This window comes from Myotis yumanensis, unplaced genomic scaffold, assembly GCF_028538775.1.
Source record: "Myotis yumanensis isolate MYYU_CA2020_CCGP unplaced genomic scaffold, mMyoYum1.0.hap1 SCAF_10, whole genome shotgun sequence".
Classification (NCBI taxonomy): domain Eukaryota; kingdom Metazoa; phylum Chordata; class Mammalia; order Chiroptera; family Vespertilionidae; genus Myotis; species Myotis yumanensis.
This window is the reverse complement of record NW_027223761.1, coordinates 62,202,630-62,229,474: the sequence shown is the minus strand read 5'-3', so window position 1 is coordinate 62,229,474 and position 26,845 is coordinate 62,202,630.

Genomic DNA, 26,845 nt, shown 5'->3' with positions numbered 1-26,845 from the left:
GTTGTTTTAGAAGACAATGGGCCCTGTTGGTGTGGCTCGGTGGTTGAGTATTGACCTATGAACCAGTAGGTCACAGTCTGATTCCGGTCAGGGCACATGCCCGAGTTGTGGGATCGATCCCCAGTAGGGGGCATGCAGGAGGCAGCTGATCAATGATTCTCGTCATTGATGTTTCTATCTCTCTCTCCCTCTCCCTTCCTCTTTGAAATCAATAAAAACATATTAAATAATAATAATAATAATAAAAGAAGACCTCAATGGCTGCCTGTGGCAGAATCACAAAGGAAGGACCTCAGTGGAGCAGTGTTGACAAGTTCCTAGTACCATTGACAGTTCTGGAGAAATTGTCTCAGTCTACCCATTTAGGACAGTGGTTCTCAAGGTTGGCTGCACATTAGAATCACCTGGGAATCTTTTTAAAATCCTGATCTCTGGGCCGATTCCCAGGTGATTCTAATGTGCAGCCAAGGTTGAGAACCACTGATTTAGGAGAAGACTGAATCATGTCATAAAGAAGATCAACTGCCCTAGCTGGTTTGGCTCAGTGGATAGAGCATTGGCCTACAGACTGAAGGATCCAGGGTTTGATTCTGGTCAAGGGCACATGGCTACAAGCTCAATCCCCAGTTGGGGGCGTGCAGGAGGCAGCCCATCAATGATTCTCATCATTGATGTTTCTATCTCTCTCTCCCTCACCCTCTCTCTAAAGAATAATAATAATAATAATATTTTTAAAAAGAAGAAGAAGATGATGAATGAATTTGTAGAGGGAGGGTAAAACAAATACCAGCGAGTAAGCTAACCCATATAGAAGAAACTATTACGTAGTCAATGTACAGAAAGCTTATTAGGTATAAAGTATTGTGCTGGGAGTGGAATTAGAGCAATGAACAGGACAACCTTCCTGCCCTCATGGAGCTTACTACTCAGGGGAGAGGCCAGCCTGAAGTGTTTTAGTTCCCTAACTATGATTGTGATCATTGTTAACTCAACGTGTTTGAGAGCCATGAGAATGTGTAAAGAGACCTAACCTGGTCAGGGGAGTAAGGGGAGGCTTCTCTGAGGAGGATACATATCAACAAGGAGGACAGGGAAAGAAGGCTGGTTGGGAGCTGAGGCAGGGAGCTCATCATGTCAGGCAGCTGGAACAGCATGTCCCCACAGTCTTAAGATGGGAAGAAGCTTCTATCAACCCTGAAGAAACTACAAACAAAAACAAATCACAGGCTGATGTGATTGGAGCATAGCGAGAGGAGCATGAGGTAGACAGAGCTGGCTCAGCCGGCTCTTCAGCCATGCTGACGGCTTGCAATTCAGTCCTAACAGCAATGAAAGTCACTGAAGGTGCAATGAACATAGGGGTGCACATATCTTTTTTTCTTAGTGTCTCAGGTTTCTTCAGATATATTCCCAGAAGTGGAATTGCTGGGTTAAGGCAGTTCCATTTTTAATTTTTTGAGGAAACGTTATACTGCTTTCCACAATGACTGCACCAATCTGCATGAGGGTTCCCTTTTCTCCACATCCTCACCAACACCTGTTGCTTGTTGATTTACTGATGACAGCCATTCTGTCAGGTGTGAGGTGATACCTCATTGTGGTTTTCATTTGCATTTCTCTCATGATTAGTACTGTTGAGAATCTTTTCATGTTTGTTGGCCCTCTGAATGTCCTCTTTGGAGAAGTGTCTACTCCGGTCCTCTGCCCATTTTTAATTGGATTTTTTGGGGGTTTTTTGGTGTTAAGTTGTATGAGCTCTATATAAATTTTGGATATTAATCCCTTATCAGATATGTCACTGACAAATACATTCTCCCATCCAATAGGTTTTCTTTTCCCTTTGTTAATGGTTTTCTTTGCTGTGCAAAACCTTCTTAATTTGATATAGTCCCATTTGTTTATTTTTTTTTTTGTTTCCCTTGCCTGATTACAGCATTATTTACAATAGCTAAGACATGATTGCAAGCCTAGTGCCCATCAATAGAGGAGTGGATCAAAAGTTGTGGTACAGCCGAAACTGGTTTGGCTCAGTGGATAGAGCATCGGCTTGCGGACTGAGGAATCCCAGGTTCGATTCCGGTCAAGGGCATGTACCTGGGTTGCAGGCACATCCCCAGTGGGAGATGTGCAGGAAGCGGCTGATGGATGTTTCTCTCTCATCGATGTTTCTGACTCTCTATCTCTCTCCCTTCCTCTCTGTAAAAAATCAATAAAATATTAAAAAAAAAAAGTTGTGGTACAATCCTAACCGGTTTGGCTCAGTGGATAGAGCGTCAGCCTGTGTACTGAAGGGTCCCAGGTTCGATTCCAGTCAAGGCCATGTACCTTGGTTGCGGGCACATCCCTAGTGGGGGGTGTGCAGGAGGCAGCTGATCGATGTTTCTAACTCTTTATCTCTCTCCCTCTCTGTTAAAAAATCAATAAAATATATTAATTTAAAAAGAGTTGTGGTACATATATGCAATGGAATATTATTTGGCCATAAAAAAAAAAGAAGGAAATCTTACCAGTTGCAACAACTTTCATGAATGGATCTAGAGCAGCGGTTCTCAACCTGTGGGTCGCGACCCTTTTGGTGGTCTAACGACCCTTTCACAGGGGTCGCCTAAGGCCATCCTGCATATCAGATATTTACATTACGATTCATAACAGTAGCAACATTACAGTTATGAAGTAGCAACGAAAATAATTTTATGGTTGGGTCACAGCATGAGGAACTGTATTTAAAGGGCCAGAAGGTTGAGAACCACTGCTCTAGCTGCAGTGTAACACTGAACTATCGGGGGTGGGGGTGGGGGTAGTGAGTATGGTGCAGGGGACCAGTTGGAAACTACATGGTAGTCCCCAGGAGAAGCGCTGGTGGCTAGCTCCAGGGTTGTGGCTGTGTAGGGAGCAGATCAAAACAACAGGTTGGGTAACGGAACAGGTGTCAGAAGAAGAGAGCGATGTTAAACAATAGAGGAGGAGGAGGTTTGGGAGGGAAATATCACTGACAAAAATGAGTTGGCTAAGTGCATATCAAAGTGAAAGGTTGCGAGACCACCAAGATGGTGGCATAGGTAAACACCGGAGACTGCTGCTGCAAACAACCACTTCAAAAATACAACTAAAAGACAGAACGGACATCACCCAGAACCACAGGAAGGCTGGCTGAGGAGAGACTCTTCAACTAGAAGGAAAGAGAACAGCAAACCGAGGCTCAGAGGAGGTGCAGTGTGGAAAATTTAAAGGTGCGGAGGTGCGCGCGAAAAGCGGGCTGGTGGCTGAGGGCGCGGTTGTCATTTTCAATCAGGAGGGCAGTCTCAGACTCTGAGCTCCAGATCTGGGCGAGTCTCTAGGGACTCAGACTCAAATGGGAGAAGTGGGATTGTCTAGCATCAGTTGGAACGTGAGGGCAGCTTTCTCTCCGAGGTTTGCAGCGGTTGCCAAGGTTCTGAGAGGCAGAGCCTCTGGGGATGGGACTGAGAGCAGCCATAACTGCTCCCTCCATCCCCCCTGTTGATCCCGCCCCGCCCAAGCCCCGCGCAGAGCCATTTGCCGATCGCCTCAGGCAAAGGCTAGATTAGCACCTCCCCAGAGGACAGAAGTTTTCCCGGGCAATCACAGCTGATTCTCACAGCCAGTCGGCCTGGTGGTCAAATCCTTCTAGTATTAACTACAACAATCAAGGCTTAACTAGAACAAGACTGTGCACAAAGACCACAAGGGGGTGCACCAAGAAAGCATAAAAAATGCGGAGACAAAAAAACATTACAGAAATGGAGGATATAGAGCTAAAAAACGCAATTTTGAGGGCTTACAATAAACTTGATGAGAGCCTCACGAAAACCAATGAAACCCTCGATGCCATGATAAAGAACCAACTAGAAATTAAGCATACACGGACTGAAATAAAGAATATTATACCCAATAGAAGACCAGAGGCGCAAGAATCAAGTCAAAGATTTGAAATGCGAAGAAGCAAAAAACACCCAACCAGAAAAGCAAAATGAAAAAGAATCCGAAAATACGAAGATAGTGTAAGGAGCCTCTGGGACAGCTTCAAGCGGACTAATATCAGAATTATTGGGGTGCCAGAAGATGAGAGACAGCAAGATATTGAAAACCTATTTGAAGAAATAATGACAGAAAACTTCCCCCACCTGGTGAAAGAAATGGACTTACAGGTCCAAGAAGCACAGAGAACCCCAAACAAAAGGAATCCAAAGAGGACCACACCAAGACACATCATCATTAAAATGCCAAGAGCAAAAGACAAAGAGAGAATCTTAAAAGCAGCAAGAGAAAGAGACTCAATTACCTACAAGGGAATACCCATACGACTGTCAGCTGATTTCTCAACAGAAACTTTGCAGGCCAGAAGGGAATGGCAAGAAATATTCAAAGTGCTGAATACCAAGAACCTACAACCAAGATTACTTTATCCAGCAAAGCTATCATTCAGAATTGAAGGTCAGATAAAGAGCTTCACAGATAAGGAAAAGCTAAAGGAGTTCATCACCACTAAACCAGTATTATAGGAAATGCTGAAAGGTATCCTTTAAGAAGAGGAAGAGAAAAAGGTAAAGATACAAATTGTGAACAACAAACATTCATCTATCAACAAGTGAATCTAAGAATCAAGTGAGTAAATAATCTGATGTACAGAATGAACTGGTGATTATAATGAATCAGGGACATAGAAAGGGAATGGACTGACTATTCTTGGGGGGGAAAGGGGAATGGGAGATGCGGGAAGAGACTGGACAAAAATTGTGCACCTATGGATGAGGACAGTGGGTGGGGAGTGATGGCGGAGGGTGGGGCGGGAACTGGGAGGAAGGGAGTTATGGGGGGCGGGGGAGAGGAACAAATGTAATCTGAACAATAAAGATTTAATTTAAAAAAATAATAATAATTAAAAAATATATATATATATATAGCCAAAACCGGTTTGGCTCAGTGGATAGATCATCGGCCTGCGGACTGAAAGGTCCCAGGTTCGATTCCGGTCAAGGGCATGTACCTTGGTTGCAGGCACATCCCCAGTAGGAGATGTGCAGGAGGCAGCTGATCGATGTTTCTCTCTCATCGATGTTTCTGGCTCTCTATCTCTCTTCCTTCCTCTCTGTAAAAAATCAATAAAAAAATATATTAAAAAAAACAAAAAACAAAAAAACAAAGTGAAAGGTTGCTGCCTGGCCCATAGAGGGGCTACTGCTCTGACAACCCTGTGCTGTCAGGAAGGGCAACAGATTTCGATGGTGAAGTTAATGGGCAACTCTTGAGCATGTCGATCTCTTTCAACTCTAACAGGACACCCAGGAAACTCCACAAGGACAAGACCAGTCTGTGACCCTTTTAAAATGAAGAACAAACCAAAATTAACATACAACCCTAAATGCACAACCTGGATTTAAAAGATTTGTCACCTCATTATTTCTAAATGCAGGACAAATCTCATTAGAACCTATCTACATATGGTTAAAATAAAAATCCCGAGTCTTACCCAAAAACTCATTTAAAATCATGTAAGAGCCTGGCCGGCGTGGCTCAGTGGTTGAGCGTGGACCTATGAACCAGGAGATTATGGTTTGATTCTCGGGCAGGTACATGGGTTCCATCCCCAGTGTGGGGCAAGCAGAAAGCAGCCAATCCATGATCATCTCTCATCCTTGATGTTTCTCTCTCTCCCTCTCTCTTCCTCTCTGAAATCAATAAAAATATTTTAAATAAAAATAAAATAAGCACATCAGAATGTTGGCATCTCATCCCCAACAGGAAGTGACCTCATTTCTCCTATTGGTTTTGTGCATTTTTAAATGGACCGGTCGGCCACGTGTGTATGATTAGCACTTCCCACCTTGTTTACAATGTGGGGGAGGGAGGCTGTCGTTGGCATCTGTCCCGCTGTTTCTGATGAGCTGTCAGGCTGAGAACTCTCCCTTCATTGGGACAGTTGGGCCAAAGGCCAGGCTGACTGAGTGAAATGTCAGATGGACCTTTTTTTTAAAGATCCGCCCTAAGGCCTGGGCTGGTCTCCTGGAGCTCTCTCAATTCTGCAGAACCAGCATCCAAGAAAGAGAATGCTTGTTTACGGTGCTACCCTCTCCCCTTGGCCACCTTGTTCCTTTGGACTAAGGTGCAAATGGCAACTGGTTTCCAAGACCACTTATTCAGCACACACAGCAGCTGAGCTCTTCAGGCTGATGTAACAACCTCCCCTGCACCAGCCAGGCAAGGGGAGGCCTCCTGGGGCCCTGGTGGGGCCAGCGCCTTGAGGGGCAGCTGGGCAGGGCAGCCAGGAGTGAGGCCCACGCAGTCATGACTAGGGAGCCTGAGCTATCAGGGTCACGGAGGCAGGCAAGAGGATATAAGGCAGGGATCATCCAGATTTCAAAGTCAGAGAATGGAAGGACTCTCAAGGGAAGAATGAGACCCAGAAGGCGGAAGAAGACTTGCTCAAAGAGCCAGGAACAGGAACTTAGACTCTTGACTCGGGGTGGATTTATCCTGTAACTACCTTAGTTAAAAATCACAGAGTCAAAATCACTCTCAAAAACGTAAATTGCCACTACACTTGACCCTAGAACCGTGGTCAGCAAACCGAGGCTTGCGAGCCACATGCGACTCTTTGGCCCCTTGAGTGGGGCTCTTCCACAAAATACCACATGCAGGCGCGCACGTACAGTGCGATTGAAACTTCGTGGCCCATGCGCAGAAGTCGGTATTTTGTGGAAGAGCCGCACTCAAGGGGCCAAAGAGCCGCATGTGGCTCGAGAGCCGCGGTTTGCCGAGCCGCAGTTTGCCGACCACTGCCCTAGAACAACATGAGTTGGAACTGCACTGGTCCCACTTATACACAGATATTTTTCAATAAACATAGGTAGTGCTGTAAATGTATTTTCTCTTTTATGATTTTTCTTAACACTTTTTCTCTAGCTTACTTTATAAAAACACAGTATATAATACATATAACACCAAATATGTGTCAATTGTTTATGTTATCGATAAAGCTTTTGGTCAACAGTAGGCTATTAGTAAAGTTTTGGGAGACTCAAAAGTTTATGTGGAGCCCTGACTGGTTTGGCTCAGTGGATAGAGTATCGGCCTGTGGACTGAAGGGTCCCCGGTTCGATTCTGGTCAAGGGCACATGCTTGGGTTGCAGGCTCGATCCCTAGTGGGGGGCGTGCAGGAGGCAGCCAATCAATGATTCTCTCTCATCATTGATGTTTCTATCTCTCTCTCCTCCTCGCCTTTCCTCTCTGAAATCAATAAAAATATATATTTTTAAAAAAGTTTAAATGGAGCCCAGCTGGCATGGCTTAGTGGTTGAGCGTCAACCTATGAACCAGGAGGTCACGGTTCGATTCTCGGTTAGGGCATATGCCTAGGTTTCAGGCTCAATTCCCAGTAGGGGGCGTGCAGGAGGCAGCCGGTCAATGATTCTCATCATTGATGTTTCTCTCTCTCTCCTTCTTCCTTCCTCTCTGAAGTCAATAAAAAAAATATTTTTTTAACAGTTTATGTGGCCCTAACCGGTTTGGCTCAGTGGATAGAGCATCAGCCTGCGGACTCAAGGGTCCTGGGTTCGATTCCGGTCAAGGGCATGTACCTTGGTTGTGGGCACATCCCCAGTGGGGAGTGTGCAGGAGGCAGCTGATCAATATTTCTCTATCATCGATGTTTTAAACTCTCTATCCCTCTCCCTTCCTCTCTGTAAAAAATCAATAAAAAATATATATGTTTTAAAAAGTTTATGTGGATTTTCTATTATGCAGTGGGCACCCCTAGTCCCAGTGTTATTCAAGGGTTAACTGTACTGTATATAGCACAGCAAGATGCTCACACTGTGGAAGGCACTTAGAACTAAGCCCAACGGAAGGAAAAGCAGACCCAGATCACCTGTTTCAGGATTATTCCGGGGCCTATGCTTACTAAGTAGGAGGGTGCATGGAACTCACCCAGGCTTGTAACACAGTATTTCTCTCTTCCTGCCTCTTCTCTTTGTCTTCGGCATATATAGTTTATGTTAGTTAAGATGGGTGGTAAGATGCCTACTGGTCCGGAACCGTACTGGCCAGTAGTAGTTTGTTTTGTAATCCTCACCTGAGGATATGTTTCCATTGATTTTCACAGAGAGAGAGAGAAACATGATGAGAGAGAGAAACATTGGTTGGTTGACCCCATGTACACCCTGACCAGGGATGGAATCCGCAACCTGGGTATGTGCCCTGACTGGGAATCAAATCTGCAACCTTTTCAGTGAATGGGACGACATTCCATCCAACTGATCCACTGGCCAGGACTGGCCAGCAGTTTTGACTACTACTACTGCTAATAATAATAATGAAATGACGGACTATTAAGAGCTAAATGTATGCCAGGCACTCTTCTAAGAGGCTTATTAACTCATTTAATGCCAGTGATGAATAAGCGAGCACGTGCCCTGCTTTCAAAGAGCTCCTTGTTTAGGGAAGTGGTTGCAAATCATGGCTGACTAGTAGAGCCTCTTGGGGAGGTGATATGTGGGCTCCATCCCAGAGGTTTTGCTTTAATTGGGTAGGGGCGGAGCCTGGGCATGGGACGGCGGGTTTCCAAGCTTTCTAGATAACGTATGTACAGCCAGGATTGAGAACCTCGGAGCCAGGGGTAAAGGAGGCAGACAGGTAGACTGGCCGTGGCTGGAGAGTGTGCCCGGCTTGTTAAGGGGGACCACAGGCGGGACACCTGACCCAGAGATGAAGGGTCGGGAAGAGATTCCCACTAGACGTGAAATGTGAGAAGGGGTCGCTCCAGGCCTATCACCATCAGGGTGTGTTCCAGGGGAGTTTCTCTTCCCATCACGGTTCTTTGACTCACACTACCCAGGTGGCCATGTCCCAGATGGAATCTTCTAGTTATAAAGAGTCTGAGCCAGTTATAGCCAAACCAGCACCCCTGAGGGTCAAGCTTCCCCCCATGAAGCCAGGCACTGGTTTTCACACCCAACAGGAGGGGAACCTCTGCCTGGCTCAAGGGTCAGCAGTGGAGGCTCTGTCCCCAGGAGGAACTGATCAGGACTGGGAATCGGAAGGGAGCTGGCTTGCTTGAAGAACCTCCCCTTTTTGGCATAAACCTCCGTAATGCAGCATAATCTTTTGAATTTGCTTAAAATAATATGCTGACATGTGGATATATCTTTTTATGGTTGTATCTGTCTGTCATTTTAACCTTCACTTAGAAGATATCTCCACCTGCTTCAGGCCTCTAGACCCTTAGAAGCACCACGTGGCCTCAGGTCCCTGTGTTTTTGTGGGATTTACCTACCCCTCCGGGATACAGGGTCTTACTAAGGCATCTAGGTCATCTGCCACTTCCTGCTCATCAGGTCCTATCACCGTGCATCTATAGATGATTATAAGAGTGATTCAGGCCCTAATCGGTTTGGCTCAATGGATAGAGCTTCGGCCTGCGGACTGAAAGGTCCCAGGTTCGATTCCGGTCAAGGGCATGTACCTTGGTTGCGGGCACATCCCCAGTAGGAGGTGTGCAGGAGGCAGCTGATTGATGTTTCTCTCTCATCGATGTTTCTAACTCTCTATCCCTCTCCCTTCCTCTCTGTAAAAAATCAATAAAATATTTTTTTTTTTAAAAAGAGTGATTCAGGTCTCTGTTCACCAAACCCAGAGATTTTGTTGTTTTGTTTGGTTTGTTATTATTATATAGATCAGGCAGGACCTGCGTGGGCTGCCCTATAATTAGACCTGGGGGAACTCATAATTATCAGCCACTGCCTGGTCTTGTCGGTTGGACTATTCTGCAAAGGACCCTGACCCTGCTGCCTATTTTTGTCATGACACTCACTTTGCATCTGTTAATTAATGGCTTCCACCTAACCTCTGCCACCCCCGGATCATAGATTTTCTCCCCACAGAAGTCAGAGTGCTCATTTCAATGAGGGTATTTCCTGACAACGGCTCCAGCAATAGTCAAAGATGCCGGTGCTCCCCTTCCCAGTGTTTCTACTTGGTGATCGGAGTGTCTTCTAGCTGTTCAAGGAGCACAGCTAAGAGGTGAGTGTGCAGTTCACCACTAAAAATTTACTCCAGCATTCCTGTCTCCCTAAGTCTTTGAATTATTTCCTTCACATTCTACCCAGGAATTTCTAGCATCTCAACTTCAATTAGCATGGCTCAGCTAGGGCAGACCACAAAGGCGGGGCCGTGTTTGTACACTGGCGAGAATGACAACTCAGACTTGGCTAAGAGTCCTCTCACTTGGCTGTACAATTGCTTCAGAATATACACAGATGATTAAAAACACAGGTTGGTGTGAGTAGACAAACACCTCAGCATCTGCATTGTTAATCACAGAAGTGTACTCTGCTTTTGGTGGTCTCAATGCCCTCACAGAGTAATGAATTCAACGGGCCAGTAGCGCTTAGAGACATGGCTGACAGGCTTTCGTATCACTTTAGGGCGCAGCGGTTCCCAACCTGTGGGTCTCGAACAATGAAAATACATCCTGCATATCAGATATTTACATTACGATTCATAACAGTAGCAAAATGACAGTTATGAAGTAGCAATGAAAATAATTTTATGGTTGGGGGTCACCACAACATGAGGAACTGTATTAAAGGGTCGCGGCATGAGGAAGGTTGAGAACCACGGCAAGAAGGATAGCGCATGTCATTAATCAGGGCTCCATCTATTTCCACAAAATAAATTTCTTCATCAACTGCAGACAATCCAGCTCCTGTTGTCTTCTGCATCATCAGGCCTACGCGAAGCCTTGTTGTAGCTGGTCTGGGCCACATTTTGCCAGAGTGGGCCTTACATACAAAAGTAGGCCTTAAAATAAAAGTGGAGCACACAGTTAGAATTGCTCCCAGCTGTTTGAAGCAGCCCAGTGATTTCAGAATCGCTGGTAATTTGGCCCACACTGATCATTTCAGTTTAATTTAAATTTTCTTGTTTCCTACTTGATCTAGCACCAGCAGAATACCACTTAGGCAGTCCATCTTATTTTTTTCCCCCTAAAATAAATGAGCAAAATCTCTCCCCTCAATTTGACTTTGTAATTGGCCACCCAGGGCAGGGGCTCTGACTCTAGTTATGCTTTGGCAAAAATGGAGGGGAGAGGGCAAGCGAAGAACTGGCTTACTCTTAAAAGCAGGCTCACTGTTGTGGGGTCTTCAAGGAAGGCCAGATGGATTCACTCATGAGACGAGAAGCGTGCAACTTCCTCCAGCAGGAGAGGCTCCGAATGTGTTGGAGAGTCCAGGCACGAGCTATTTCCATTCTTTGTGCAATTAGTGGGCACCATTCTTTCACAGAGAGAACTCATTTTTTTAGAACTGGGGGACCTGCGAATTCATCTCCTATCATTTAGCCATCAATCAAATCCACCTTGGACTCTGGTTTTTTCCCTACAGAAATCAGAGTGCTCGTTTCAATTAGGGAATTTCCCTAGTAACGGGGAGAGACAAGTTTTCCTTTAAGTGCTATCATAGAAAGTCATTTGTTTCTAGCTGGTCCTTAGCCAACAATTTCGTACTCGGAGCCGGGCATTCTCTTTTTCTTTTCAGCTGTGCAGCAGTAACTACCCTCCTGGAGCTCTTCAGTCCCTCCTGGCTTTCATAGGGTTCAGTGTCAGTCACCCCCTGGTTTCTCCAGGCCTTGCCTTTAATGAGCACTTCAGATGTTTTTCTGGTTCACAGTTTTGCCATTGTGTGGCATGGGCTCCCAGAGTTCTGTCCTTTCAGACCAGATGGGTTTTTACGGCTGTCACCACAGAGTCCAAATGATGACTCCCAGGTTCTGATGATTCCCTGAGAGGCTGTTGTGTGAAGTCGCTCCTGTCATTGATTCCTACATGAATCAAGGTTCCTGTGATACGCAACAGGAGCAGACTCAAGCTATTTTAGGCAGAAAACAGATTCATTTGTATATGTTGAGTAATCATAGACACTGCGGGAGCCAGAGAATCCGATTTAGAGGTCGCAGCTGAGCCGGGAACCATGCCCACACTCATGCTACAGAGGGAGTCTGTTGGGCACACAACTGCCACTTGCACCACTAACATCAGTCGTGGACAGGGACCCTAAATGTGTGTCCCTGCTACCTCTGGGAAGCGGCTTCAGGAGCCAGCACTGCGGCCCCCGGTGCCAGAATACAGTCAGTACGGAGTCTACTTTTTGTGTCACTAGCCTCCAATTCCAAGCGCTGGAGAGGGGCATCTAGTGCAGAGGACCCTGTGCAAAGCTGCCAGGGGAAGCAAGCATCCAGCATTTTCAGCTTCTGTCACGGAGGCGGGGTTCCTACAAATACAGGAAGTGGTGTTTGGATGCTAGGAAGCTAAAGGAATGACATGCTAGTTTAGCTTATCCACTGACATTCACAAACAAAAGAAATTTCTCTTTCAAACTCCTCAATGTTAAAAAGGGGCATTCAAGGTCTCCATTTTACTTACTGGTCTAGAATGTATTTTTGCTCATCTTTCCTCATGTGCACTGAGAAGGACAGTAAAAGCATAGGAGAATTTTTGAAATCAAATGATTATATCTTGTTTTCTCTTTCTCCTTTACTGATATACTGAATCTCTTCCATTTTCAAATATCAGCTTTTATGCAGAAGAATTCCATTTTTAAATTTCTTTGACGTTAAAATGTTTGCAAAATATCCAGTCATAAAAGAATATAATAGGAGCAGGATCTCTAGAGAAAGTTTTATTCCTGATATTTGTTAGTACAATAGCCTAAGCCTTCCTGAGTTTGTTTTGCTTGCTTTGTTTTAAGTAGAATTGATGATGGTCCCTTCTCTACACAGGAAATTGGATTCAGTGAGTGGCAGCCGCAGCCACACAATGAGTCCTTAAGTGGCCGTCCATTGCGAACACTGAGCCCCTGACATCACACTAATCCTGGCAACGCGAGAGAGAGCCGGATCAAAGCCACTGGGAGAGGGGAAGAAAATAATCCCAAACTGCTTCTTTGATGTCACATTAGGCCGTTAATATACATCACATCTGTTTATCGTCAACCTTCTGCCCAGTGCTGGTCTGGCTTAATTGCACACCTTTGAGACCCTGCATTAAGTTCCTGTGGGTTCGGATGGGAGACGTGATTTGTGTCGTAGTTAATGATGAGGTTTAGGGCCAAGTCCAGAGTCATGCGTTCCCATACTCTGCCCTGGCCTGACTGCATGTCCCTCATAAGTCACGCCTTCACTGCGTGAGGGGGCCATAAATCTGCCCAAAGGCGGGCCTCTTCACCCTGTCCTGCTCTCCTCCCAGACTCTGCCTTTTGATTCCCTGGAGTACAATGAGAAGGCTGTTAGGTAAGTGCTTTTCATTTCTCTCGGAGTGGGCTGGTCGTTTCCTTCCTGTTACTGTGTGCGTGTGCGTGTGCGTGTGTGTGTGTGTGTGTGTGTGTGTGTGTGTGTTGTGGGGGGTGGAGTGTGAACAGTTGTTAGGTTTTTAACTTTATCTTTGAAATATATTTGTCATCCAGACTCTCATCTCTTCATATTTCAAGTATTTTTAGAGCATGGTCCTGTTTTTTGATTATAGAAAGATTTTGTCAAGCTTTGTGCAAAAAGAGGCGAAGTTGAAATAATTGAAAAAAAATTTAAAGAAGACACAGGGTTTTAAAAGTTAAATAAGCCCTGGCTGGGTGGCTCAGTTAGTTAGAACGTTGTCGTCCTGATATGCCAAGGTTTCAGGTTCTATCCCCGGTCAGGATACATACAAGAAGCAACCAGTGAATGCATAAATAAGTGAAACAACAGAATTCTCTCTCACTCTCTCTCTCTCTCTCTCTCTCTCTCTCTTCCCTTCCTTTCCCTAAAATCAATTTTTTAAAGGTGTTGGCAAAATAAACACATTTTTAAAAAATTTAAAGCCCTAGCTGGTTTGGCTCAGTGGATAGAGCATCAGCCTGCAGACTGAAGGGTCCTCAGTTCGATTCCGGTCAAGGGCACATGCCTGGGTCTCTCTAATCATTGATGTATCTCTCTCTCTCTCTCTCTCTCTCCCTCCCTCTTTCTTCCTCTCTGAAATCAATAAAAATATATTTTAAAAAATAATAAATTTAAATAAAATGGCATCATGAACTATTTTTACCTCTAGCCAACTTGGAAACTGCAGCAACGGTACATCAGATTTTGGCACAACATACCTGATGCTGTCATCTTTTGTCTTTGTAGGAAAGGAGGAGAAGCAGCTGGACTTTCATAGGAAGAACGTGAAGGAGTCCCCGCAGGTGCCGAGGAGCAGTTATGTGAACAGGTCTGAGTCCGGGGTAAAGACGCCCAATGGGAGGAATGGTGTGGCTGGGTGGGAACTGGCATTCTCAGGTAACCAGCAGGGTCTGAGACCCTGAGCCTCATGCCTAACACTGAGGTATTTATAGCCAACTTTCTAAAGGAAAGAAAAGAGAGCTCATAGCAGTTTGGCCTCTTCTTTTAGTCCTCAAGTACAGCTAAGAAAGGAGGCACCCTTTAAAAGCTGGTATAACAAGCTCCTTATAAGGAAACATGTGTAGGAGACAGAAAAAGAAAGGAAGGGAGGTAAGGAGAGATGAGAGAGAGAGAAAGAGAGAGAGAGAGAAATAAAAATGATAAAAACCTCCCAGCTAGCATGGCTCAGTTGGTTGAGCATAGGTGGCCCAGTTTGATTTCCTGTCAAGGCACATGCCTGGGTTTCTGGCTTGACCCTCTGTAGGGGGTGTGCCGGAGGCAGCTGATCCATGTTTCTCTCTTATAGATCTCTTTCTCTCTCTCTCATCAATAGAAATCTTTTTTTTTTTAATGATAAAGACCGAAACACAGCCAAGGTCAAGGTTAGCTAGCATTCCTCAAGGTCATTTAATGAGCTATGACTGAGATCAACATACTAGGTTAGAGCATCTCAAAGTTCTCCAAACAATCTTAAGGAAAAGAAAAGTGATCATATACCCTCAGGCAATTGGAGAGCTGATGCTGGCACTGCAAACATTTTTAAAACATTTCCTGTTTCATCCTAAAAAGTTGTACAGCCGAAACCGGTTTGGCTCAGTAGATAGAGCGTCGGCCTGCGGACTGAAAGGTCCCAGGTTCGATTCCGGTCAACGGCATGTACCTGGGTTTCGGGCACATCCCCAGTAGGAGATGTGCAGGAGGCAGCTGATCAATGTTTCTCTCTCATCAATGTTTCTAACTCTCTATCCCTCTCCCTTCCTCTCTGTTTTTTTTAAAAAATATATTTTATTGATTTTTTACAGAGAGGAAGGGAGAGAGATAGAGAGTTAGAAACATCGATGAGAGAGAAACATTGATCAGCTGCCTCCTGCACATCTCCCACTGGGAATGTGCCCGCAACCCAGGCACATGCCCTTGACCAGAATCGAACCTGGGACCTTTCAGTCCGCAGGCTGACGCTCTATCCACTGAGCCAAACCGGTTTCGGCTCTCCCTTCCTCTCTGTAAAAAATCAATAAAATTTATTTTTTTAAAAAAGAAAAGAAATATTAAAAAAAAGTTGTACAAATGTTGCATTCTACGCATGTGTTTTTTCATAGAAAATGTTTTAGGCTAATGACCATTCAGCAAGTTGTGTCCCACTTAGTCTATGGTTTTGCAAAGCCCACAGCGTATTGCCATGGGAGTCTCTGAGGGGGCTGCTCCATCCGTTTGAGACACAGATGAACAGCAATTAGTTCAGTTCCAAATATTGTATCTGAAAATATTGTGACTTTCAGTTAAGTGTATTCAACCATTTAGCCAAATATTTTAATAACCTGCAGAAACCCAGGGAATATAATTTTAAACCTTGGCCTGCTCTGTTCTCAGTGGAACAAACGGAGCTTTGCATGACTCCCTCCTGGCAAGAGACACTTAGTTCAATCAGAGGCGTTGCTCACTCTAAAAATTTCATCCAAATCTGGAGTTAGTGTTAAATGACACCATGTGTTTCCTCTGGTTAAGGAAGGTCAATAAATTGTGTTCCTTTTTGTTTTAGAAAACTGAGATATTTTAGTCTGCTCATGTTGAAAAAATGCTAATTGTGAATTGAAGAAATGTGGAGGGCAGTGGGAGCCCTAAGTCTGCATGGGTGTGCCTGCTCATCTTGCTTTCAGAATTCTGGGGTATTTGACATCTATAATAATAAAAGCGTAATATGCAAATCGACCGAACGGCTGACAACCAGATGACCATCCAGATGTCCTTCTGGATGACCTTCCGGAAGAAGCTGGGGCTGCAGGGGTTGAGGCAGCTGCCGGGGGCTGCAAAGGCCTACTCTTGCACGAATTTCGTGCATAAGGCCTCTGGTGCTATAAACCAAGTCTGCTTTCTTATGGCCTAAAATATGTCAAAAGACATTCTGAGAAATGACAGACAGCATTGTTAAATAAACATAAGACCTCCCAAGAAAACACAACACTTATTTGAATAATTTAAATTAAAATTTAAAAATCATCCATAATTGAATGAATCTCAGAGAAGAGACTAAGCATGAATTGCTTCCTTTGAAAAATGAAAAGTCATACTCAAGCCTCTATGATCATGAAAACCACACTACCCAACACTAATATCCCTATACTGCCCAATATTAACATTCTATGCTACCCAAGAAGGGAAAGTTGATAAAGATACAAGTCTCTTAATTGAATATAACCTAACAATTCCAGAATACCCAGAGTAATACGGGCATCCCAAAATAACGTACACACACTTTAACAGTAGATTCTATTACATAGTAAAAGTGAACTATATTTTAATAAACACTGCCTTTGTAATTATTCAAAGTGTGTATACATTTTTGGGGACACCTGTGTATACGGTATATCTACAAGTGTAGATGGGGGAGGGAAGGATGGTGGATGTAAAATTACAGTAATTTGTAGCTATTTGCCTGAAAATCTAGCTGAGTAGCTTCCACGTACAAAAGATAAGTCACAAGCGTGTTACGTGCTTGTTTCCCGGCCTCCTCCTTTATCTGGGTTGGCCCTGCCTTCTAATCTGTTTCCCGCAGTCCTGCACAGCCAGGGGGAAGTTTGGGAAGCTTTCCTTCCTGACTAGAGGGACTTACTCATCCCACAGCCACGCTTCTGAGGGCAGGGCTTGTGCGACAGCGAGCAGAGTGTCTCTGAGCTGGATCAATAAACAGATACATTGAAAATGTCGGTTCTTTGTCCCAGGTAGGAATGTACAGGATAAGTGCTGCAGAGGAGCTAGGGCACATGCAAGAATCAACCAATGAGCCCTGGCTGGTGGGGTTCAGTTGGTTGAGTGATGATGTCCCATGAACCGAGAGGTCGCTGGTTGGATTCCGGGTCAGGGCACATGCCTGGGTTGTTAGGATCTATCTCCAGTAGGGGGCGTGCGGGAGGCAGCAGATGGATGTTTTTCTTTCCCTCTCCTTTCTCTCTCTCAAAAAAATCAATAAAAACATTTTAAAAGAATCAACCAATGAATGCACAAATAAGTGGAACAACAAATTAATCTCTCTGTCACTCTCAGTCTCGCTCTCTCATAAATAATAAAATAAAATAATAAAACGAAATGTACAGGGTATTTGGGGGTGCAGAGAAGGACAGAAACCCAATGGTAGCTGCCCAAGAAGGCAAGCTCAGGGCAGGTAGAGCCAGGGCCTTGGCGTCCACGCCCCGGTGTGTCCGGGCCAGGTCAGCTCCCGGAGGGAGAGGCGCAAAGAGGGGCGCAGCACGGAGAGCCGCTTCCAGCTCCGGGAAGGGAGCGTCTCCGAGGGAGCCCCGGATTCCTGAGCGCGGGCCAGCCCTGGTGGAAAAGATGTATTTCGGGCTGCGATTCAAGTAAACTTTGAGGAGCTTCAAAAGCTCGGACTTGGCAATTGGATGCAAAAGGCGCTTCCAAGCTCTTCCGATCCGACGGCAACTTCTAAGGCACAGTGTCTGCCGCCCGGCGGAGCTGGAGTCGAGTCGGAAAAACAACTTGCCGAGAGGCTGGGGCTTGCAACACCCTCAGCCTTAAGCCGGAGGCCAGCTCGCGGCGCCCCCGCTCGGCGGCCTGGCTCCTGCCGCCGGCTGCGTCCCTGTGCTCGGTGTTTGAGCGGAAACCGTAGGCCTCGGGTTCGTGGGCGACTCCTTGTCGGTGAGCACCTCGCCCACATGCCCACCTGCCACGCCCGTTCGGCCACCTGAACGGAAGGGTCACTATTACCCACTGCAAGTCCAAGGGACCAAGCCCCGCGGGTCCGGCCCGCCCCGCGGCCTCTGGTCCTCCTACAGGGGCGGGGCCAGCGCCTCCCGCCGGGTGGGCGGGGCCAGTGTCTCCCGCCGGGTGGGCGGGGCCAGTGCCCCGCCGGGTGGGCGGGACCAGTGCCTCTCACCGGGTGGGCGGGGCCCGTGCCTCTGGCCGGGTGGGCGTGGCACAGGGTGGGCGGGGCCTGCACCCCATCTCCTGCCTGCTGCTGGGGAGGGGGTCAGCGTGGGGGTCCCTGGGCTCCAGCGCCACCCCGCTTCGGGAGAGAGCACTGTACCAGCCGCGGGGGTGCGCTCCCACCAGGTGTGTGCCCTGCTGCGGCGACTGGACTGCGGAGACTTCGTTTCCCCACCCATGGAGTGAGGGTGCTGACCCTTAGGTTTTACAGACGTGGGAGGGTTAAAGAAAGACGAATCTAAATGACCTTCGTGCCTAGCTCATCAGCGTTGGTGTCTTTCCAAATTCCTACTTCCCAATCTAATTCAGCTCATAGCTGCCGGAGATATAACCTGAAATAACCCTCAGGAGACTTACTGTCTGGTGGAGAAGAGGAACAAGTGAAAACGGGCCGTGGGGGGAGCTGCCCTGGTAGAACTGCTGGGTCTCCTCTGGACGCCCCGGGAGAGAGCCCATTGCAGAGGTCAGGGAGCCTTCCCACAGGCAAAAACCTGGGCAGGTGATGGCCAGGCAGAGGGGGCTGTGGAGGGAGAAGAGGTAGCAGAGACCAGAGGTGGGGAGAGAGCAGACCCGAAAGCTGGCAGTAGCTCAGACCACCTGGCAAAGGGAAGCTGGAGGGTCAGATCTCGAAAGAAATTCCATGTTATAAAAGTTTAGTGACTAGATTTTTATCTTGAAGCAAAGAGAAAACATTCAAGTGTTGGGGGCAGTGAGAAGGGCACCAGGGCTAGACAAGGGGTGTCAGACAGGACCTGGGTTCAGCAGCCTCAATACTTGGGTTCTGGCTAGGAAAGAATTCAGAGCCAAGACTCTAAATAGAAGAGAACATTTACTTGGAAAAGCACAGAGGTAGAAAAAGTAATTTGTAGAAATGGACTTAGGAAACAAGTTATAGAGGCAAAGGAAGGGCCCTTGGAGCTTAGAAGTGGGGAAGGTAAAGGTTATGCGCCTAGGGAGGGGGGGGCGGTGGAGGTGGAGAGGGCCTGCTCAGGGAGGGAGAGCCTGCTGGGTCCTCAGTCCTAAGGGTGAAGGGTGGAGGTTTTAGGGGAGGTTCCAAGGGAAGATCTCAATAGAACAGTGGTTCTCAACCTTCTGGCCTTTTATTTTTATTTTTTAAATATATATTTTATTGATTTTTTACAGAGAGGAAGGGAGAGGGATAGAGTTAGAAACATCCATGGGAGAGAAACATTGATCAGCTGCCTTCTGCACACCTCCTACTGGGGATGTGCCCACAACCAAGGTACATGCCCTTGACAGGAATTGAACCTGGGACCTTTCAGTCCGCAGGCCGACGCTGTATCCACTGAGCCAAACCAGTTAGGGCAACCTTCTGGCTCTTTAAATACAGTTCCTCATGTTGTGACCCAACCATAAAATTATTTTCGTTGCTACTTCATAACTGTAATGTTGCTACTGTTATGAATCATAATGTGAATATGCAGGATGGTCTTAGGCAACCCCTGTGAAAGGGTCGTTTGACTGACAAGCGGTCTCGACCCACAGGTTGAGAACCGCTGCAATAGAATATTCAACAGCTTTCCAGGTGTCTCCACTGATTGGCTGGTGCCAGGGTAGAGGGTCATTATTCAGCACTGCTGGTCCTGCGGTCAGCCCTGGAGTAGTGTTGCTTGTCTGGTTTTGTTGCTTTTCTGGGCCTGGAGCTGAAAAACAACTGAGGCCTAGATGTTATCTCTTTAAAGGAAAGGCCAGGGGGTCCAAACCCGTGACCAGCCATATGCTAGGGAGGAAAGGTCACCCTGGGGGCGAGGTCCCACCCTACCATTGTCCTTTGCTAGGCACCTGGGACTTTCCACCTGGTGACCTTCTGCACCTGGCCCGTGGTCCTTGCTCTGCTCACGCCTGTCTAACTGCCTATCAGCGAAGTAAGAGAGTTACATGGTCTGATGTGAATTTTAGAAAGATTCCTTTGAGTAAAGATCGCAAGGTACAATTTAACTTACAAGTTCCTTATCATTAGCAGCTTCATTTGAGGGTTGAATCTTCTTGAGTCTAAAAAAACTCAATTTTTTTAGGTCAGGCCAAGTAATCCCGAGTTCTCAGAAAAGAGTAGAAAGATTTGTTAGTTCTTTCTCAAGTGAGGTTGAGTTGGGTTGTTTTTTTTTTTTTTTTTTAATATATTTTATTGATTTTTTACAGAGAGGAAGGGAGAGAGATAGAGAGCCAGAAACATCGATGAGAGAGAAACATCGACCAGCTGCCTCTTGCACATCTCCCACTGCAACCCAGGTACATGCCCTTGACCGGAATCGAACCTGGGACCTTTCAGTCCGCAGGCCGGCGCTCTATCCACTGAGCCAAACCGGTTTCGGCTGAGTTGGGTTTTAATATCCCCTCTTTGAATGAGGCTTGGTTCCATGGCCAATTTTATGGCTCGGTTGGGGAAAAAAAATTAAAACTTTTGTACCTACATTACTCAACAGCCTCTTTAGAAACGTTTCCACTCACCTCCACGTGCCTCGCTGCTGGGATCAAGAAGCCAGAGGCATGCTGGAAAAGTGTTATCACACTTGCATAAGACTAGCCCCTCCCTGAAGATGTTCTGGAGACAAAGCCAAATGAGGTGGAGCTGGGCCGGGCTGCGGCTTCAGGCTCAGGCTTGCAGGCTGGCTTGGGGATTAGAAGTCCTAAACGGGTTGGTGGAGTTGTTCCTCTCCCTTTGTTTCCTGTCAGGTGATCCGTGAGTTGGTTGTGTTTGTATTCCGATGATTCCCCGGTGCACATTGCTTTTGAAAACAGCAGTTTGCAGGATTAGCTAATAACCATGCTGTAGTCCTTGTTCAAACCCAGTGAACAGTGATTTAATCTCAGATTGCTCAACGCAGGCTTCAGGTTCTCTCTCCACCTAGCTCCAGCTGTGCACAGGGAGGGTGACTGAGATCCTCCAGGTGTGGGGGTAAGAGAATGTCTTGTCAACAACATCCCCCCCCGCCCCCCCCCCCCCCCCCCCCGCCAGTTGATTATATGGTATACCATGCAGATCTGCAATTTAGCTTTGAGCTGCTCCTAATTTGTTCCATGATCTGGGATTACTTCTCCCATTCTCTGAGGCTTAGTTATAAAGTGAGAAAATTTGACTAACTGCTGGACGTTTCCTTCGGGCTCTCGGAGGGTCTGGTCATCAGAGGGGTAATATCGCATCACTGCATTTAAAGGCAAAGCATGAAACTGTAACAAACTCCTCTGGGTCTGCACCGTTGCCTGTGTTTGCATATTGATTTGTAAGTGAAATTGCAAATCTTGTCTAATATACAGGATTATATAAAGTTGAGGAAAAGTCATGTTGGAAAACAAACAACAACAACAAAACAGAGACCTAGAATTAATTTTTTTTTTTGCTGCCCAGCTGGTGCCAACCTATGAACTAGGAGGTCACGGTTCAATTCCCACATAGGACAGAAGCCCCGTTACAGGTTTGATCTCCAGTAGGGGGCGTGCAGGAGGCAGCTGGTCAAGGATTTTTTCTCATCTTAGATGTTGCTATCGCTCCTCCCTTTCTCTGAAATAAAATTTAAAAAACATTTAAAAATTTTATTTTGCTTTATTATGGTACTAGAGGCTTGGTGCACGTAACTATCACCTCACATAGTTACCTTTAAATTTTTTTAAATTTTATTTTAGAGTTCATCTTATATAGATTTTTGGGAAGTGTGAACTTCAGGGACTGCCAGACTTTCAGAAATGGAAATGTATGTAAGGATAGGCTGATGTTTAGCTGTGAAAGTGTGGTTACTGGAGTGAGACTATAGCTGACTGGCTGACTTTAGAAGGGTGAGGCTAGCACCAACTCTGGTTTTCAGAAGTATGGTAACTGACATTGTCATTGATGGGAATAAATTTAAAAATGATCTGGCAGTTACTTGGGCTATGACCAAAGAACAAAGGGGCCTTTTTTTGAGAAACCTTTTATTGTTAGTACCTAACATAGTGTCGTCATTGGTTAGTATTTGTTGACTGACTAAATGAATAAAAAAAATTTTTTTTCTCCCTCATCTTAAGTCCAGAAGAAACAATATACTTTAAAAGTCCATAAAAGCAATATCTTATCCCTGGTGGGTAGGCACCAGCAGGTCACTGTTCAATTCCCAGTCTGGGCACCTGCCTGGGTTGCAGGCTTGTTCCCAGGTAGTGGGTGTGAAGAGGCAGCCAATCGATGACTCTCTTTCATCAATGTTTTTCTCTCTCTCCCTCTCCCTTCTTCTCTCTCTCTTAATGTTAAACACACACACACACACACACACACAAAACACCAATATCTTTGATATGGAATTTTTGGACTGGAACACACACAGTGTTCCCCTAGACTGGAACCTGGATTCTTTGTCCGCCAGAGTCGAAGAATGAATCCACGGACAGAAGATGGTGTAGCAAAGGTGGATATTTAGTAAAGAACAAGTACAGACTCCCATGTGGGGAGAGGGGAAGAGTCCCACGGAATGGACTCCCACATGGGGAGGGGGAAAGGGTCCCACAGAATGGATTCCCACTTGGGAGGGGGAAGAGTCCCACTGAGTTCCTTTTCCCTATGGCTTATAAAGGCTGCAGATCTTACTAAAGCAACTCCTGGGCTCAAAGGTCGAACCTCACGTGGGAAGTGTGAGGTTCTCCCTCCCCCCGCTCCTTCCTTATTGTTTTCCTATTCCCTTTGGGCTTTCTTCTTCTTCTGGATGAAGGGCTTCCTTCCCTTGATTTTGTAAATATAGACCTCTTGCTGTTCCCAGCTCCCTCATTCTATGGAAATGTACCTGTTGCAGCCTTTTAGCTTCCCTACTCTATGGAAATATACCTTCTGCTGCTCTGCAGCCCTGTGCTTCTTGCATGATCCTCTTAATTTCCAAAATTTCTAAAAATTCCTAAACATGTTCTATTTTACCCCTAAAATTCCTGTTTCATCTTAAAAAGACAAAAACAAAATGTTCAAAGCCACCTAAATGCCCAATGATAAGAAAATAGCCTTAGCTGGTTTGGCTCGGTGGATAGATCATCAGCCTGCGGACTGAAGGGTTCCAGGTTAGATTCTGGTCAATGGCACATAACTGGGTTGCAGGCTTGACCCCCAGTAGGGGGTGTGCAGGAGGAAGCCAATCAATGATTCTTTCTCATCATTGATGTTCCTTTATTTCTATATATATATATATATATAAATATATATATATATATTTTTAAAGAATTCTTTTTTTAAATGTATTTTTATTGATTTCAGGGAGGAAGGGGGGGAGAGAGAAACATCAATTATGAGAGAGAATCATTGATTGATTGATTGATTGGCTACCTCCTGCACATCCCACAATGGAGACTGAGCCCACAACCCAGGCATATGCCCTTGACCAGAATTGAACCCGGGACCCTTCAGTCCACAGGATAATGCTCTATCCACTGAGCCAAACCAGCTAAGGCTCAAATATATTTTTATTGATTTTTTACAGAGAGGAAGGGAAAGGGAGAGAAAGAGCTAGATACATCAAGCACATGACCAGGAATTAAACCGTGACCTCCTGATTCATAGGTTGATGCTCAACCACTGAGCCACACAGGCTGGGCTCTGCTTTGATTTTAGCTCTCCCTTGTCTAGCAAGCCATAAGTTTAGCTTTTTGTTTTGCTGGCTTCTTCCTTTCAGCACAGTATCAAGGGTAAAAATGAAAATATTCATTTTCTTCAAAGACATTATGACTTAGTTGGAGATATCTCACACACAAAAAAACTATTATAACTGGTCATACTATAGAGAAATAGTAACAAAGAGACACATCCTACCAGAAATTCATGAGAAAGCTTTATAGAATGGGCCTTGAAGAAGGTGTAACTAGTGTTGTGCATACATACCTAGGAATAAAAATATCACAGTAATGATCACAGACTAGATTTTCCTGATTTTGTATTGTGATCAAAATGCCGCAACAAAATGCTGTAGAGCAGGCGGCTTTACAACAGTTATTTTCTCACAGATCCGGATGCTGGAAGTCTGAGGTCGGGGTGCCAACATGGTTGGCTCCTGGTGAGAGTTCTCTTCTTTGCTCCAGATAGCAGAGTTTTGGCTCCGTCCTCACATGGTGGGGAGAGAGAAAGAGCAAGCTCTCTGGTGTTTCTTCTTATAAGGACACTAATCTTATCCGATGAGGGCCCCATTCTTGGGAATCACTAGATCCACATCTGATCATGTTGCATCCTTGCTTGAAGTTCTTGGGTGGTTCCTTATTCCACAGAGGCTAAAACCTAAACATCTAAAACTCTCAGCTGGAACCAAGATGGCGGCATAGGTAAACACCGGAGTTTGCTGCCTCGCACACGTCAAAAATACAACTAAAAGACGGAACGGACATCACCCAGAACCACAGGAAGGCTGGCTGAGGGGAAATTCTTCAACTAGAAGGAAAGAGAACAGCATACCGAGACTCAGAGGAGGTGCAGTGCGGAAAATACAAAGGTGCAGAGGTGCGCGCAGAGCGGGCTGGTGGCTGAGGGTGCGGTTGTCGTTTTCAATCGGGAGGGAGTCTCAGATTCTGAGCTCCAGTTCTGGGCAAGTCTCTAGGGACCCAGACTCAAACGGGAGAAGCGGGACCGTCTGGCATCGGTCGGAACTCGAGGGCAGCTTTCTCTCCAAGGTTTGCAGCGGTTGCTGGGACTCTGAGAGGCAGAGCCTCTGGGGACGGGACTGAGAGCAGCCATAACTGCTCCCTTCACCCGCCCTGTTGATCCCGTGCGACCCGCCCCACCCAACCCCTGTGGAGAGCCATTTGCCGGATAGCCTCAGGCAAAGGCTAGATTAGCACCTCCCCAGAGGACAGAAGTTTTCCCGGGCAGACACAGCTGATTCTCACAGCCAGTTGGCCTGGAGGTCAAGTCCCCCTAGTATTAACTACAACAATCAAGGCTTAACTACAACAAGACTGTGCACAAAGACCACTAGGGGGTGCACCAAGAAAGCAAAAAATGATTTCTTGTTGGCTACTCATCTTTTGCCTCTAGGGAGGCTGTGTTCTTTTAACCATCTCCATAACTCTTGTGGGTCTGCTCCTATTTGTTCAGTGAAATAGGAAATAAGAATATCAGTTGAGAGGTGTTTTTTTTAATTAAATCTTTATTGTTCAGATTATTACATTTGTTCCTCTTTTTTTCCCCCCATAACTCTCTTCCTTCCAGTTCCCACCCCACCTTCCGCCCTCACTCCCCACCCACTGTCCTCATCCATAGGTGCACGATTTTTGTCCAGTCTCTTCCCGCATCTCTCACACCCCTTTTCCCCCCAAGAATAGTCAGTCCATTCCCTTTCTAGGTCCCTGATTCTATTATAATCAACAGTTCATTCTGTTCATCAGATTATTTATTCACTTGATTCTTAGATTCACTTGTTGATAGATGCATATTTGTTGTTCATAATTTGTATCTTTACCTTTCTCTTCTTCTTCCTCTTCTTAAAGGATACCTTTCAGCATTTCCTATAATACTGGTTTGGTGGTGATGAACTCCTTTAGCTTTTCCTTATCTGTGAAGCTCTTTATCTGACCTTCAATTCTGAATGATAGCTTTGCTGGATAAAGTAATCTTGGTTGTAGGTTCTTGGTATTCATCACTTTGAATATTTCTTGCCATTCCCTTCTGGCCTGCAAAGTTTCTGTTGAGAAATCAGCTGACAGTCGTATGGGTATTCCCTTGTAGGTAATTGAGTCTCTTTCTCTTGCTGCTTTTAAGATTCTCTCTTTGTCTTTTGCTCTTGGCATTTTAATTATGATGTGTCTTGGTGTGGTCCTCTTTGGATTCCTTTTGTTTGGGGCTTCCCTGGCTGCCACTCTGATCTTGCACTTATGACAATAACTGCATCCCCCTGACCTTCAATAGCTAAGCCCTTTCACCTGGCCTCTATTGTTGGGGGTGGCCCTAACATTTCCATGGCTGTTAGTGATCCCTATTCTACGATGACATCTCCCATCATCAGCCCTGGCTTAGAGAGAAGAGCCACCTTTGACCTTCTCAGTGATGCTGGAGCCCCCATCGCCAGTGCATTCCTCCTTGCTTTAGTAAGTGATGCCAGGGCTCCTCAAACTTTTTAAACAGGGGGCCAGTTCACTGTCCCTCAGACCGTTGGAGGGCCGGACTATAGTTTAAAAAAAAAAACTATGAACAAATTCCTATGCACACTGCACATATCTTATTTTGAAGTAAAAAAACAAAACGGAACAAATACAATATTTGTATTTGCATGTGGCCCGCGGGCCGTAGTTTGAGGACCCCTGTAATATACCTTTGGCTCTTACATGGAACATAATGCTCTGATGGGTTTTTCAGCCCTACATGGCATATTTTCACCAGCATGCCCATTTCTCTGAGCCTCTTAATCTCTTCTCCCCCTTTTTGGCATGTCCACCTCTCTTAGTGTGGCCTTCACTTTTTCCTTATATCCAGGAGCCATCCCATTAGCATGTCAGCAACACCTCCTGAGGTCTTTTCCAGGGGTTTAAATTCTAT